The sequence below is a fragment of the Euprymna scolopes genome, chromosome 21 (assembly GCF_053919585.1).
Source record: "Euprymna scolopes isolate OS-2025 chromosome 21, ASM5391958v1, whole genome shotgun sequence".
NCBI classification, from domain to species: Eukaryota; Metazoa; Mollusca; class Cephalopoda; order Sepiida; family Sepiolidae; genus Euprymna; species Euprymna scolopes.
The window spans coordinates 116,085,911-116,101,191 of record NC_136502.1 but is presented as its reverse complement, the minus strand read 5'-3'; positions in this window follow the sequence as shown (position 1 = coordinate 116,101,191).

The window sequence follows — 15,281 nt, the reverse complement described above, 5'->3', positions numbered from 1 at the left end:
CTTCGAAAATTCACCGAGTAGAAAAACTGTTATTGTTTTTAGTAAAAAAAAAAAAAAAAAAAAAAAAAAAAAAAAAAAAAGAAAAAAGTCTATTGCTATAGGCTACATATGTCGGAAGCCATTACGGTGTAATCTAAATTCTGCGTTCCTAGTTATATCCCCTGTGTGTGAACCCTTCATCGTCTACTTAATAACATCTAAGAAAAATGCAATTTTACCCAATTTTCCGTAAAAAATATTTTTAACTATAAATAACTTTGTACTCGATGAATTTTCGTAATTTTAGGATATATCATTAATTTCGACATGACAATTAAGTATATAATATTGGTTTTGCTTAAAACGACATACCGTACTTTGGGGTAATTGCGCCAAGTCAAGGGTACTTGCGCCAACTAGCTTAAAGTGCTCTTTTGCCAACCACGCAATAAAGAGCACTTTTTTTTTGTTTGTTTGTTGGCGCAATTACCCTCGGATTTGGTGCAATTACCCCAAAGTCGGTATATATACATATTTTTAATTGATACGTCGACTCTATTTTAACAGGCACTCTCAATTTTTAGTATTTCATTGATACACACCACTTGAAGATGCATCCTCATGTTTGTTTGTGGACCAAAGTAAGCACACTAACACGCTATGGGTAGGTGGTAGGGAGGGGGGTAAAGGATAGAGTGTATACGCAAGTGTGAGTGTATAAAGTTTACAACGCACTGAGATAGAAAGGGGAGAAGAAAGAAACGTCCGAAAAGGATAAGAAAAAAGCAAACATTGAATGGTTTTGAAACCAGTTAGATATGTGAGTAGACTAAAAACGGGGATGTAATCGGCGAAGAGGAGACAGAAAAAGATGTGGGATGGGTAGACATGGTAAATGTGACACTGCCAAGGTATTAACCGGGTGGATTTTTTTTCCGCGCTGCCTGCACACATACAGATATGTAGAAAGGGTATTATTGGTATTAGGCTGCAAGAACAAATTTGAGTAGACGGTATGTTGCAGGTTTGATACATCGTGTGAATTCATAAGAATGATTGTTTGTGTTAAAAGCATACAAATAGAATTGGCCTATGATGAAATGAAAATAGTAGATTAGATACATTTGTGAATCACTCTTTTTCTCGGTTAGAAATTTTTTATCCTCGGCCCCCAAAATCAACAGAGATTAGACCATTCCTGTAATAATACGGTCCCTCTTACAGATGATTTTTCGGTGGGAGTTTAGTTTTGCGCAGTTCTAGGAGGTCCGCTCTCTCAGGCTTTGCTTTCTCTCTTTGAGAAGGGGTTGGTTTATCCTAATCGCCTGAGACGCACTTACCGAGAATGCTGGCGAGGGCTTCCCAAGCACTTTTTGCAGGTCAGAGTGCCCCTCCTCAGAGGCGCTGGCCTCAATCCCATGTTCCGACCCTGGTGTCTAAGTTCTTGCAGTAATAAAGAACTAAAAACCCTTTTGTTGATTTGTTTCGAGTCAGTTATTAGTCCGACAGCAAGAAGCATATATATATATATATATATATATATATATATATATATATATATATATATATATATATATATATATATATATATAATTATTTTCCACGGCCGAACCAACGTCGCAGCTCACAAGAGCCAAGAAAGCCAACAAACCGGAAGTCTAAGACTCGAGTTTCGCCCTCATTTGGGCTCATCAATTAGACATATCCGCGCTCAGGATTTGAAACCCGAGCCTCTTGCCTGCTAGGCGAGCACACTACTAACTGAGTAAACACGCCACACACACAAGAATGCCTATTAACTTACACAGATCAAGCAACCCGCGGCACAGATCCAACAGTGGGAAGAACCTACCTCATATAGAAGAAGGGACGAGGTATCAAACCAGCTTTAAGCAAAGCCGACGTTTCACCAGTAGGAATTTCATATACTCGAAAGGACGATGTCACACCGACAAGCTAATCTAACGAGTAATCAATAGAATGTTCAGAAAGTGTGAGAGATAATATAAATTTCAAATTGGCATTCCGGAAACTCTACATATATTTACAAACTCTAAATATATAAATTATTACAGAAGATTTTGAATCGGAGCATTTAAATTTTCACAAGTCAAAATTTGAGCCACATACTTAGTCCGCTGCTGTCATAAGATTGGCAAGGTTTTTTGATGCATGAATCTGAAAGAGATCTGATTGTGTCTTCATGACATTTAAAAACTGAATCAAAGCAACATAGTCAATTGAAATTGTTTTGGGAGTAAAAATTGGAATGAACTTGTAAGGTACGTTCCACTGACACTAAAATGCAATCAAGCTACGCAATTAAGGCATCTCTGGTCGTAATTAATTTTTTAACGATTGTTTTTTTTATAGAGAATCCATTCATCTCATAAATGACAACATTATTTATATCTGATACTTGATTATTTTGGAGAAATTAAGCTGTTTCTAACTTGAAAACTTACTAGATAAATATTTTTGAACACAAATATGTCCACTTCTTTATATTTCACTATCGCAATGTTTAAAAATCTTTCATTTTCACTAATAGCACAAAGAAGTTTGATATTGAATTTTATCGCTAAGAAAAAAGAACTCTTCTAAGAAATTTGTTATACGATTTTATTTATGAAAACAAACCGTTTTGTATGATGAATAAAAAAAGGCATGTAATGAAAAATACATAAAAATCATTTAAATAATCATGTTAAAAGTGCAGATATTTTCTTAAACGTAAAAAGGCACCTGTGATGGGGGCGATCTATAAATTTTTAAAAAATTTATTGGTAGTTTAAGATCAATAAGCATTGATTATTTTATTTTACTAGCAGAAATGGAAGATTTTGTTTTAAATAAAATCAAACAGAAAAAGATAATTAAAGGAATCGTTTTTAGCATCGGAAAATAGACACAGACTTTTCCGATGCTGATACCTTCAAAATGCGGATTTTTCTGATTCCCGATTCATCATCCCAACACTAGCTTAGACATGTTTGGAAAGATATATTTTGGTGAAGTTAGACATGATTTTCATTCTAACCGTTTTCCTTTCGAATACCGTCCATTATCAGTTTTGTTTTTCTAGAGAAAGTGTTTGGAAGGTAATCACTAATAATAGATGGGAGGTGACTGTGGTTCAGTGATTAGCAGCACGAACTGACAACTTGGGGATCCCCAGTTCGTTCCACAATAATCACTTTCACTTAAGCTATCAGCAACCTTTATGTGGTCACTGCCATAAGTACCTGATGTTTTTCTAGATATTTTTTATAGTTGATCATTATTTTATATTCCCCACCCTAGGCAATGCAAGATATGGGTCCTGGCAGTAATTTATAATGTTTTGATTTTTGTTCTAAGTCATGCGAATTCAAGGTCTTTTTATATTGAACAAAATCTCAAGAATTCACTTGATTAAATGTTTTTCTTAACTTTATTGAATAATCTTTTTTATTTTTCATCAATAAAAAACTTTTGAAAAACATAAAAGCGTCAAAAAAGTAAAATTCAATAGGAAACAGAAAGGTATACAAGAAAATGATAAAAGTATTTTGGGCGGCACTTTTTATCCGATCTTTTGGTTAGTCTTAGTTGTAGCTACTTCTAATATTTGAAAGAAATGTGTTTAAAAAGAAAATTACTTCCTAGTCCCTAAGTAAAATTAGTTTTGTTTAATAATATAAACCAGGAGCCGCCAAAGTTTTCAAACGGAGTTGGGGGAGGGGAGCATATTGCTGACGTTTGAGAAGTGCGTCGGCCAAAAAAAAAAAAGAAAAAAAAGGGACCTCGACGTGTTTTATATTGTTTTGGTCATTAGCTTTACTTTTTTAGTGAAATTAGTTCTCCAAAACGTCATTCTTTTAATCATTTTTTGAACAAAAAGAAAAAACAGTACACTATTTTTACACATTTACATTTTTAAAACTTTTCATTTTTTCGTAGTATGTGTGAAAGTTAACGTTTTGTTTAATGAAGTGAATATAGACGGACGCCATGCTTAATTTTTATAAAACTGATTCAGAAAATATTTGTAAAATGTCAAACGAAGAGATGATTATGAGCAATCAATTACATTGATGAAAGAAGAGGAAGTGAAACAAGAGGGGGCAAACATCATTTACTTAATGAATGAGTGTTAGATAAAATGAAAGAATAACGTAGTTGTCCAATAATTGAACACTATGAAATATCTTTAACGGTGTATGCTGGGAGAGTGAAAGGACATAATAATGATTGAGCAAGTTATCCTCTTACCACTTGTAATTATAACTTGCTTGAGTGATTGGGATCGGATAAAATGTAAAAAAATATGGATTTGAAATCAACTGATAATTTCCAGAAAGCACACATCAGGTAGTGGCCGCTAATGCCACTATTTTGAATTTATGTGTGACACCAATGTTTGTAATCCTATAATGTCTTTTTGTAAAGGGGGAAAATCAAGTCAATAATTAATATATATAGATACTAGCTGTACCCTGCCACGCGTTGCAGTGGCTCAATTTGGTATAATGGAAAAATTTAATAAAAAGAGAAAATGCATGTTTCTTATATTAGTACAGCAATCCACTGCAAAAAGTGAAAAAGAAGGCGAAAATGAAAAAAATGGTACTCTTGCAGAATTTGATCTGGATCTTCGGGAGTTTCTGTCAATCATTCATGGTTTGAACTTGACCAACAATCAGTGGATGAAGCCGAACGTAGCAAAAATGTTGAAACGCTAAATGTTTTTCTTTTTTTTTTTTTTTTTTTTTACAAAAATGTGAGTTAGTAATTAATATTTGGTTGATGGTGGGGGAAGGGGAGGGGTTACTATACACAGATTCGAAAAAGTTGTCCAAAAACAAATAAATTAAAGCAAAGGTAAGGTAAGTTACGTTTCTACCTAATTGGATAATTGTTTAGTGTTTTTATGTAATGTAAAATGTTTAATTGGCTCAAAAAACAGAAATGGTCGCGGACTCTGTTGAATACGTTAAGTTTGGGAAAGTAAGTTGAAAACTAAAAACTATAAAAAACAGTGTCTGAAACTCACCAAATATATGTTACCATGACATAGGCTGGCATAATCGGTGGGTTTCTGACAGTATTTTGTATAGTTTTTTAGTTTTAACTCACTTTCTCTAACTTAAAGTAATCAACAGTGTCCACCACCATATGTAGCTTTCAAATACCCCGATAAACACTGTTTTTCGAGCTGACTAAACGTTACATTAAATGAAAAGGGTTTGTATTACTAAACACAGATACAAAGAAGTTGTCAAAAAATAAATATATAACAAATGTTATCAAAGGCAAGAAAAGTAAATGTTCTACCTAACTGGATAAGATTTTAGTGTTTTTATGTAATGTATAATCGGTTCAAAAACATTCAATGTTTATCGGTATATCTGAAAAATACAAATGGCGGCAGACTGTATCGAACACGTTAAGTTTGGGGAAATTTTGGGAAAATGAGTTTAAACTAAAAAACTATACAAGATACTGTTAGGAACTCACTCAATATATGTTACCATGGCGTAGGCTGGCATATAATCGGTGGTTTTAAACTTTTGCTCGATACAGGTGACGACTTTTAAAAGTCCCTTTTAGTGATTACCTGGTTTGAGGATATTTGTACAACTAAACAGCAAATCTGCTCCAAAAAATCCGGTATTATTTTACTTTAAGGCCTGTTTCACGTTCATATATAACGAAATATTTTATTGTAGATTTCGGTGTGCTAAAAACGAATCTGCAAACCGTTTCCGTAGCAAAAAGAAAGTTTTCATGATATTCATGAAATTACTTTTTCGAAAAGTGGGTGATCACTTTTCAATGTAAATTTAACTTAGAATGGTCTTTAACTTTCTGGCCACCTGAGAGAGGGGCATTTTTCTGTGTTTCTTGGCTAAAAAGTTTTTTGTTTGATTTCTTTTGCATGGTAATAACCCCTGAACTCTGGGACTATTTTCCAGTTCACTTCGTTTACGCTATGCGTGAGCATAAACGAAAGCTGTTTAGCCAATAAACATGGGAAAAAATCCTCCCTCTTTCAGGTGGCTAGAAAGTGGGTGCTTATTTTAAGTTAAATTTACATGGAAAAGTGATCGCCCACTTTTTCGAAAAAGTAATTTCTTCATATCATAAAAACTATTTTTTTGCGACGGAAACGGTTTGCAGATTCGTTTTTAGCACACCAAAATCTACAAAAAAAAAATTTGTTATATACGAACGTGAGACGCACGGCCCTTAATGGGAAATTATATCAAAAATCTGGGGGAAAATAGTTTTCAATAAAAACAGCAAATGAATTCGATAGGAAAAAAATGGATGCTATTTTTTTTTTCTTTTTTCTGTGTGTTTCTTGGCTAAAGAGTTTTTTGTTTGATTTCTTTTGCATGGTATTAACCCCTGAACTCTGGGACTATTTTCCATTTCACAGACGTAGCCTATGTTTATGCTATGCGTGAGCATAAACGAAAACTGTTAAATATGCATTCGCGTACCAAACTGCCTTGTCAAAAAACCTTTAAGCCAATAAACACGAAAATAAATGCCCCTTCCTCAGGTGGCCAGAAAGTGGGTGCTCATTTTAAATTAAATTTATATGGAAAAGTGATCACCCACTTTTCGAAAAAAAAATTTCTTCAGATCATGAAACCTATTTTGGTACTCCTTGGGCGTTGAGTTCCATTGCGACTCGCAGAATTATTTAATGGTACCTTAGTACCCCCCCCCTAGTCAAGGCTAACGCATGCGCACGTAACATTTTTTATTTATTTACTTACGTGGTGGAGTTTCTATACTGATAGGTTTTTTGAAATTTTTTCACTGGATTATTATTGATTGAACACTAACCAGATTATGAAAAAAAATTGAAAAAAAAAAATCATTTCAACATTTGAAAGGGGTACTCACTTTTTAGTTACCACGTTCTGGTAAATCGGTCACTCATTTTTTTTTTTTTTTCTAAATACGGAAGTGTCTTCGGGAGATATAAAATGGTCGCATGTTGATGAAGCAATGTATCGGGAGGCGTACGGGATGAAAAATTATTGGTAAATTTTTAGATTAGGTCCATCTCCTCAATTTTCTTTTAAATGACGACTTGCAATGGTTTTCGACTATGCTGAATACGAAAATCGCATTGAAATTTTGCAGAAATAAGTAGTTATCAAATATAAAAAGTTGTATTATGCATTGTAATCTTTGGCGGCCATCTTTTTTACGTGCGTGTGCACGTGTTTATGGCGCATGTGCACGTAAAAAGATGGCCGCCGAAGAATACAATGCATAATACAACTATTTATTTCCGCAAAATTTCAATGCGATTTGCGTGTTCAGCATACTCGGAAACCTATAAATGTCGTCATTGAAAGGAAAATTGTGGAGGTGGACCTAATCTAAGAAAATACAAAATTATTAAACATTTCTCCAGCATGTTAGTGAAATTTATAATACTTCAAAAAAAATTTTTTAAAAAAACCAAAAGTTTTGTAAAAAAACAAAAAGACTCACCTTTCATAAAAACAATTAAAATAAACAAAAAAAAAAACACCCACAAACTGACTTTTAACTAAATAAAAATTTTTTTAAAAAACCTCGAAACTTTATTTTCATAAAAACAATAAAAAAAGTCATGTTCAATCTATTTTTTTTTCTTTGAGAAACAAATACATTTCTGACTTACAAATGCGGTAGAGGCTCATATTTTTACTTTCTATGGTTTTGATATACCGCGTTTTTATTGCTTACAAAATGGGTGACTGATTTATCAGAACGTTGTAACTAAAAAGTGAGCACCACTTTCAAATGTCGAAATAATGATTTCGTTTTAATTTTTTTCTTTTTTAATAATCTGTTTAATTAGTGTCCAATCAATAATAATCCAGTGTAAAAAAATTCCAAAAACCTATAAGTATAGAAATTAAGCATGGGAGTGATGGTTGTACAATGTCGCCTTTTGCACTTTTACAAACATTATTTACGTTAACTCTTTTCATAAATAATTTTTTAAGTTAAGCTTACGTAAATAAATAAATGTTTGTTTAGTTAAACAAACAGTTATTTATTTATGTAGGCTTAACTCTTTTCATGAATAAGAAAAGTTTTACTCTTTAAGAATAATAAAAGGAAAAAGTTACTGAACATTTATAAAAGGAAAAAATAATTTCTCACGTACTTACTTCTTTTCATGAAGGCCAGAGGAATAGTTGGCCGAAAAGTCATGAAACAACAACTAGATGAGAATAATAGTCCGCAATAAATAAAAATGGTGCTAATGCAGAGAGTGATCCACACTATTTTTTAAATCAAATTTCCATGTTTAATTAAAGTTTTACGATATGTTTTTTTTTTTATTCAATTGTAAGGTTAAAGTACAGAATAGGTACAAAATATCCTCCCCTCCCCATTTTAAGAATGACTTTTTAAATAATAACATTATTTCAGCACGGATCACTCTCTGCATGAGTATCATAAAAATTAATACAAATAATATTTATCTCAATAAGTGAAAGGCTAATTTCTACCGGAAATAAAATGGCGATAATCTCGCAGTTATTAAAAAAAAAAATTAAAAAAAATTAAAAAAAAATATTTTTTATTTAATTTAATATTTTTATAATTCGCAATGTTAAATTATTTTAATAACATGCAAACATTCCTTGACTTTAAAAATAGAATATCTGAAAATTTCAATTAAATTGGTAACCTAGAAATATGGTTTTATTCGCTTTTAACAAACCAAACATTACATTTTTATATATATAGATATAAGAGATAGAGATAAAAATCAAGCACTCCTAACTTTTCTACTTCATTTTTCATATCTTGTGGTGATATGTAAATGAAAGCAAAAATTATTGTCTTTTTCGGTATTGAATTTATAAAAATGATTATTTTTGCACAAACATGTATCATTTTTTAAGTAAGTTTTATTTTTATTACATGTTAATCACATACTACAGCAGGTTCCGTAATGACAGATTTTTATCTCCGTTTGACATGATCACATGCTTGGTTCTGATGAAGGCAGGTTTTACTAAGAGCTTTCTGCTGGCTTTCATTTCATAGTGGACCCTGCTGTAGCACGTGATTAATATATAAGAAAAATAAGAATAATTACTTGAGAAAGAAAGATTTAATGGTTGTAATTTATGAAAAGAAAGAAAAATTTTTTACATCTACTCTTATACCATACTTTATTTATTTTTTTCCTTAGTCAGTAAAGGAGAAATCCTTCCAGATTGGGGCAATTTTTATTTTTTTGTCTTAATCTAGAGTGACTATTTTGGAGAGGATTTTCTCCACATTAAAAACTGACTTTGTGTCCAACTCTGCCCTCGTGGAGAGCTCGTGGAGAGCTAAGTAAATAAGAATAATAACTTACTACACTTTTTATCCTGTGGAAAATTTTTCAAATTAATTTTTTACTATTTTTTTATTTTATTTATTGTCATTTCACCCCAAATAAGGCACAGGGCCACTTAGTCATGAGGGGCTACTATTTGGAACCAGATTTGCAGGGATACTATTTATAGAGTTGGGCAGCAAGATGTCTGTTCACTTTACACTTGAATTTCTGCATGTCAGTAAAGTCAGGGAAACAGGGGTTCGGGAGGTAATTCCAAAGTGCAGCAGTCCAAGGGAAAAAGCTGTTCGAGTAGAAGGTTTTACAGCATCAAGGGATCTCTACAGTGTAGGGGTGGGATTTTGCTGCTTGTTGGGTTTGTCGAGGGTATTGTCGTCGAGGAGGTACTAGTGCTCGGAATTCGTCAGAGCACTTGCCATTGAAATACTTGTAAAACAGGCACAAGGATGCTACGTTTTGGCGATGGGATAGAGGTTGGAGTTTAGTTGATAATTCAAGACATATTAGGTTGGCGACTTTTTAAAGCAAAAACTATACTTTCCCTTTTTTACTTATTTTTTAATAAAAAAAATTAGTTCTTTTGGTAAAATACTGATCACGTGATATTAGATTTTTGTTTTAATTACCTTTAAAAAAGTTTTTTATGGAAAAAATACTTATTGTGCTGAGATATTTCTCTGCATTTCTCTTTTAAAATATTCTTGATAAGAATAGTTATTTGTGCTTTGATTGAATTCAATTTGTCAAAATGAAAGTACATACATATTTTTGTTAGAAATACTTACTACAACACCGTTTTCCAGCAACTGTTTAGCACCTCTTTTCATCCTGACAAAATCACAGAAGGGAATTTAATAATCCAACTGTTGCCAGACTATTTTGTTGAGTGGTCAATTAATGGCTCTTTGTGTTGTGCACCATGAATTTTTTTTGTTTACACTGTACCTGCTGGTGGTAGTCTTCCTTTATTTTAAAAGGTTTTAAAGTATTTACCTAAATTTAACCTCACTTATGGCTTCACAAGCAAATTCAAGTGGCGCCCGTGCTGTTAAACGTAAACACTGGTCTGTTTCCATTAAAGAAAAGGTTGAACTGACGTTTCCAGATTTTTTGAGATTCATATTATTTGGATTCATCGGACTACTGTTCTCATCTTGAGTGCCATTTTCACAACGTTTCGGTCGATGTAATCGCCGACCTTCTTCAGGTGTATCTTGTCATACTCAAGATGAGAAAGTAGTCCGATGACTCCAAATTATAAAAAAAAGTTGAACTGTTAAAAAAATTGACTTCACTGCCTTATCTGTGTGCTGATCATGGTATCATCAACTGGTATTAAGAAACAAAGGGAAAAATATTGAAATTCTGTTCTGAGAATATGATGTAATGAATATGAGTATATTCGGGTTCTTACTCCTTACAAGAATATGGTTAGTTTGTTGGTTGGTTAAGCTATAAACACTGATTGGTAGAGCCACATGCCTCATGCTAGAAATACTAGCTTTGATGACGAACACTCGTTCAGTAAGGTGACTCATTAGATTATTACTTGAAAATTGTAGCAAGGCCCACTCAGCTACTTCAAACGAATATATCCCTTTCATTGGACAATTAAAAAAGTAATAAGAATAGATTTGAGAAAAAAAAAAGGATAAATAAAAATATTGTTTTCATTGGCCTGTTTAGTTATTAGGTTTTTTATCGTTAAAAGCATTAATCAACAATTAGTTTTAAATTACAGTCTTGTGGAGGTTGAAGGTTCAATCCTTACTACAGGCGATAATAACTAAGATTAACCTAAATCAAGCCTTATATCTGGAATGAATGGTCAACGGAATGAGGATAATATCCTCACTTAAATTAAATAAAAAGTTCAATTCAAATTTCGGTAATAGTTCCATGAATATGACAAAAATTACTAAATTCCAAAAGATGCATGACACAGATCAGAATGATTCAAAAAGTGATGAAGATAAATTGAGTGTAATTGAAAGATTTTCTATCAACAAATTGATTTAATGAGTGGAGATATTAAACGATTCGAGCAACGCAGCTTCATTTCAGAACAAAAAAACTAATGTATTAATACTTGTGATGAGAAAAATTATACAGATAAAGATCAAAACATATGAAGCAGCTTGCATGACATTTTTATAAAGTTAGCCACGAAGAGCATCCATGAAAACGATAGGCTTACACATATACTTGGAAATCCAGTGACTTCAACGTCAACTGAATCAAATGTCCAAAGTTATCAGTTGCGTAACTGACACTAATCCTAACAGCCAACAACTTCCAAACGTTCGTGATTAACTCTGGATTTGCAGAAAAAAAGTCTACAATTATCAATTAAAGCAGTTGCGTTGCAGTATACTTTGTATGTTCAGTAATAAATTTACATTTACATAATTCTTCACTTGACTTAATCACATATTCATTTATTCACTTACAGTTTATGCCATTTTTTCTTTACCTTTCTAGCAATCCGTGATGGTTTATAAACATGGCAGGTGTATAATTAGTAGTGATAAGGCGATTCCATCATTTTTCAGGATTTTTATTCTATATACAGTAGCGTCCAAAAGTTAAGGAACGGTCGATCATTTTTTTTTAATGACTTCTAACTTTATCTATGAAAATGGAAAAACAATTTTTTGGTGAATTTTCCAATGTTTAATAATGGTAGTTAAATAACAAATAAATTTTTGATTTTTGATTTTGAATACATATTAGTTTTTTGCGTATAAATAAACTTAATTAAATTACAGGCGTCCAAAAGTTAAGGAACGCGGAAAATTGATACAAACTTTAGCAATTTTAATAACAACTTAACAAAATGTCAACTCCGAATATTTGAAAAAATCTATCTATACAAGAAAAACAGCTTATTTGTGACTATTATGATGAAAAAAAAATCCATAGAGGAGATTGCTAAAATACTGAAAAGGTCTAAAAGCGTTGTTTTTCGGGTTATCGAAAATAGAAAACAAGGTTTACCATTGACTGAAAAGAAAAAATCGAGCCGACCCCGAATAACAACTATGAGGGAGGATAGAAAAATCACTCGATCATCTCGTTCTGATCACTTTAAAACTGCGGTTTCAATATCCCGGGATTTTACATTCGAAACTGGACAAAAAAATTTCCGACAAACCATCTTATGAAGATTAAACCAAGTTGGATTATTTTCAAGAAGTTCATGCTCAAAGCCTTTAATTTCTGTTAAAAATAAAACGGCCAGATTGTTATTCGCCGAAAAACATTTGTTTTGAGAAAAAAAATGGGAAAAGATTCATTTTAGTGATGAATCTAAATTCAATCTTTTCGGATCAGACAAAAGTTTACATGTCAGAAGAAAAAAAGGAGAAAGACTTTCCCGTAAGTGCAATAAAATTTGGGGGCAGTATAATGGTATGGGACATGATATCTTCAAAAGGAACTGATTCCTTGTTAGGATTCTTGGAAAAGTTTATGCCCAAATGTACAGAAAATTGATTAGAGAACATGTGGTTCCTAATCTTTCTGATTCTGATATCCTTATGCAAGACAATGCACCGTGCCATAAAGCAAAAATAGTTTTAGCAGAGCTAAATAGATCCAATATTTGCGTTATGGATTGGCCAGCTCAGAGTCCCGACCTGAATCGAATTGAAAATGTTTCCAAACAATTATTGGTGATAAGATTACAGAAAAAAGTGCAAAAAAATCTTGATGTTTTATGGGAGCGTATAAAAAAAATCCTGGAATAATATCTCACCTATAACATGTGAACGATTGGTTCTGTCTTGCAGCAAAAGATGCCATAGTGTGATTGAAAACAAGGGTTTTTCTCTAAATAATGAAAGGATTCTTTGTTTTTGCATTAATAATTTCCCTTGTTTCTTATCTTTTGGACACCTGTAATTTAATTAAATTTATTTATATGTAAAAAAAATAATATGTATTCAAAATCAAAATTAAAAAAAAAAACTGATTTTTTATTTAACAACCATTATTAAACATTGGAAAATTCACAAAAATTTTTTTCCCTTCTTCATGAAGTTAGAATCCATTCAAAATAATGATCGACCGTTCCTTAACATTTAGACGCTACTGTAAATTTATAAATACTTAGTCATAAAGTTGTTGTTTTTTAACATTTTTAATTTTTGCAAAAAACAAAATGCACTTGGCGGAGAGGGGCATATATTCCATGAATACATCTTTCTTTCACCCCCGCCCACCCTATCCTGTAATCGATTCAAAATAGTGAGGTACTTAAATATTTATTACTTTTGTAAATCAAAACCGATTTGTAGTAGTTTGTCGTAAATTGATAAAATGTTATTTGATTTTTTTCATAAAATAATGAACATAGTCGATCAGAACTTTGCCAACTAGGCTCCAACCCCTGTCCCATCACCACAGTGGTGCATCCCTCTGTGTGTTTTAACAGATTTTAATGGAATGTGCTCTGATGAACTCATTGCACTTGTGCTCCCTCGATGTACATATTCCCGACAAACCTACTCTGCAACAAAATCATACCCATTCACTATTGAGGTCCCTAAATGCCAAAAAGCTTTATGCTCTAATAGCTTTTTCCCTCGAACAGCTAGACTTTGGAATGCATCCCTGACTCTACTGATATGGAGACGTTAAAAAATAACGTAAACCAACAGTCTTTCTTAGGCATGGTTCGAATTAGTTGTCTCTTACGTCCAAGTGCCAAGGTGAGTAAAGGAAAAAAGAAAAAAGGTGTTTTTAAAATAAACTAGTAATTCATTTTTAAATTGAAAATACTGCAAAGAGAAAACAAAGAAGAAAAATGGGACAGAAAAGTATCCCTTATTTTTTTTTTTTACCTTTTAAAAAATACAACTTTGCTGCTTATTTAAAATAAAAATAAAAATAAAAACTTACGGAGATGATGTAAAGTTCACATTATTGATACATCCAGCCTCCACATCAGGTGTTGTAGTTTCTAAGAAAATATTGAGATCTATGTCTCAGAAAATTAACTTGAACTTTTACATTTACTGGGATAATGAAAATACAATTGCATCTTCGCAACTAACTGAAATTATGCTGAATACAACTCAAATGAAAATAACTTACTTAAGGCTGGCAATTCTGAAATGTTTAGGGTGTAAACTTTACATGGGTAGACACTTTTTTTAAATAAATATGTTGAAAATCACCAACACACTTTACACCAGTGCATACAGGATTTTAATGGTACACTGTGTAACAGAGTGCATATAGCGGCTACATGCAAATATTGAGTTGTATGCAAAATGACATCACAAGGAAAAGGAAAAAGACTATAAAAAGTAGCACGTTCGAGAGCACATTCAATATGACCTTCAAAATGACAGATGTCAGAGAGAAGTAGCACGATCACAGTTTATTTGGTAAAGTACCTGGATATAAGTGTAATCATTACAAAAAAAAGGAATTGAGTTATTAATTGCCCTATGTTTCTTGTGACGTACTCAGCTACAACGTGTTGGGTCTATGCGTGTAACTTTATTTTCCACTATATTTTATGTACGAAAAGTGTTTCTATGTTTCTGATTTTTTTATACGACGATTGGTTATTCGTATTATTTGGATTCTTTTAACTACTGTTCTCATCTTGAATATCATTTTCACAACGTTTCAGTTGATGTAATTTCTGACCTTCTGAAGGTTGAAGTTTCAATTCTCAGCATGGACGACCAAAAAATACAATTGCGAGTTACTTAGGACGTCTATCCAATCATAACTGACGGAAAGAGAACATGCTACCCCAGTGAAGTAAATAAAGGGTTCCAATCAGAATACAATTCAAATTCCAGAGTTCGACATAAACATTCCTGAATTTGACAAGACACATCTGGAGAAGGGCGGAGGCTACATCAACCGAAACGTTGTGTAAATGAGATACGCCTGAAGAAGGTCGGAGGTGAAAATGACACTCAAGATG